At 44.6% G+C, this 2,653-nt stretch overlaps 1 non-coding gene across 1 annotated transcript; it reads left to right on the forward strand.

The window, feature by feature from the left end:
- Positions 1-1,539: 1,539 nt before the first annotated feature.
- TRNAG-CCC lies at positions 1,540-1,612 on the forward strand. The gene has a single exon. It is a non-coding gene; the product is annotated as a tRNA-Gly (tRNA).
- The last annotated feature ends 1,041 nt before the right edge of the window (positions 1,613-2,653 follow it).

Here is a 2,653-nt window from a genome sequence, read left to right on the forward strand (position 1 = left end):
GCAAGTCTTTCTAACAACTGGAATAAGTCCTTCCTTTTCCTTTCTAGGATCCACTAAATGTCTCAGCCACCTCCCCCCTTTTCAGGCAATGTCTTGTTTTCAGACCACTATGGCCAGGCTACTGGTGGACAGCAAGCACTTGAACCTGACCGTTAAGATTGTGGGTCCTTCTCTAGGCCTCAGGCTCTTTCCTAAGCCAGCAAGATGGGTCAGGTGACCTCTCAAGCCTCTGATAATTCTAATACCTCATGGTTTAGGCCATAGTAGATTATTCTACGGAGAAGGCAATGGTACCCTACTCCAGTACTCTTGCCTGGAAAATCCCATGGATGGAGGAGCCTGGTAGGCTGCAGTCCATGGGATCGCAAAGAGTCGGACACGACTGAGCAACTTCACTTTCACTTTTCACTTTCATGCATTGGAGAAGGAAATGGCAACCCACTACAGTGTTCTTGCCTGAAGGATCCCAGGGACAGGGGAGCCTGGTGGGCTGCCGTCTGTGGGGTCGCACAGAGTCAGACACGACTGAAGCGACGCAGCAGCAGCAGCAGCAGCAGCAGCAGATTATTCTAGTGATGTGTCAGGCCAATTAAGGGGATGATGAATTGACACTTTCAAATCACATCACTTCCTTGATTTCTTATGCTTTTCCTGCTTTGTTTCTTATAGTTTTATGTAGGAAATAAATAGGGGACATAGTACATTGCATTTGGCCAAGTAAATACAGAAAAAAGTGAGAGGTGGGTGGTGCTTCCCAGGTGGCACTGATGGTAAAGAATCCGCCTGCAATGCAGGAGACCCATATTTGATCCCTGAGTCAGGAAGATCCCCTGGAGAAAGGCATGACAACCCACTCTAATATTCTTGCCTGGAGAATCCCATGGACAGAGGAGCCTGATGGGCTATGGTCCATGGGGTCGCAATGAGTTGGACATGACTGAAGCGACTTAGCATACATGCATAATAAAAATAGCTAACACTTAAGTAATGTGCCAGTAATAAAAATAGCTAACACTTAAGTAATGTGCCAGGGCACCACTCTAAATGCTTTAAAACATACTGATTCGACTGAGGAATATACTACTGTTATCATTATCCCCAGTTTACACAGGGGTAAACTGAGGTTCAGAGCAATTAAGTGGTTTGTCCAAGGTCATACAACCTGTACATGTCAGAGCCAGGATTATGAACCCAGCTTGGCTCTGGAATCTGTACTTTCATCACTGTGCTGTATTGCTTTTGAATTGTGTTATCCAAACTATTCCTGATAGAGCAGCCTTTCTTCAAGGAGGTAAAGCTAGGAGAGCCCATTTTATCAAACTGGGAAACTACTCAGAATCCAGAAGCTTGAAGTCTCTGTTTAGAAATGTTGCTGTCTCAGATTCTAGAAACAATTCTCTGCTTTGGCCTGAAAAGCTATCCAAAAGATGTGCCTTCACATTTCCTTAACCATCACTTCTTCACAGATCAGCAGTGGGATGGTTTTAAACACAGGGCAAATCAAGCTGGTGGAGAACCTAGTTAAGAGAGGCACGGACTTCCCTGGGGGTCCAGTGGTTAGGACTCTGCACTCCCAATGCAGGGGGCCTGGGTTCAATCCCTGGTCAGGGAACTAGATCCCGCATGCTGCAACTAAGACCTGGCACAGCCAGATTTAAAAGAGAGAGAGAGGAAAGCAGAATGTCAGTCATTCAGCTTCTAGCCCAGGAAGCTGTGCACCTGCAGGGAGGTGCTTCACCTCTCTGGACCTCAGATGTCTCACTCAGAAGGTAAAGAAGTGAAAACAGATGACTTCCAAGGTCCCTCGCCTCCCTGAAAGAGATTCTTCCCTCAGCTACACCAGTTGTTGGCAATGAAGTGATAAGGCAAATGACAAGCAAGTTTTGACGGTGCTCTGAAAGCAGACACCAGACATGTAAATTCAGATCCCAGGAATGTGAGAGAAAGCTCTGGCATGGCCTTCCTATTTCAACAAACAACTAATCAATGCAGAAACAGCCAGGTCGTTAAAAACCATTTTAATTTTCATTTTCAGACTTTGTTTATAATGGACCCATCCTTCAAATGATCTATTTTTTTCCCGCAGTTCATCCCAGACCCAGGAAACAGAGATAAGGAGGGACCGTTCCCCCTCCACAATCTTTCTTCACATTTCACTTTTCACATTTGGTGATACAAATAAAACCTTTAAAATACTCAACACAAAACGTTTGAGACTTCCAAAGTTTGTGAATCATAACATATCATCGATCTGTTCAAAACTTGACAAATAGATGATAAGTTCCCTCGTTATACCTCAACATCTGATGAAGACGCACTCAATAAATATTTGTTGATTAGTAACAAATGTGTTGATGGAAAGTTCTAATCATTACCAGCGAAGAATCAGGCTCACGTATGTGCTGATTAAACCTCTGATCGCTTCTTCTGGGTTCATCACAAACTCCATTCATCCTCCAACAAGGAAGTGAGACTCCCTTAACTTTTAGCTCAGATTTTACCAGAGCATGTGATGCTCAGACTGCCTTCCCACGTGTTTCACTGAGGAACAGGTAAGAAGGACCCGGCACGCAGACACCAATCCCTAAATCCTTAAGACTTGATGAGGGTTTGGTGGATTATCCCCCAGCCCTCTTACCCATTTAGTTTTGTA

The sequence above is a fragment of the Bos indicus x Bos taurus genome, chromosome 28, assembly GCF_003369695.1.
Source record: "Bos indicus x Bos taurus breed Angus x Brahman F1 hybrid chromosome 28, Bos_hybrid_MaternalHap_v2.0, whole genome shotgun sequence".
NCBI classification, from domain to species: Eukaryota; Metazoa; Chordata; class Mammalia; order Artiodactyla; family Bovidae; genus Bos; species Bos indicus x Bos taurus.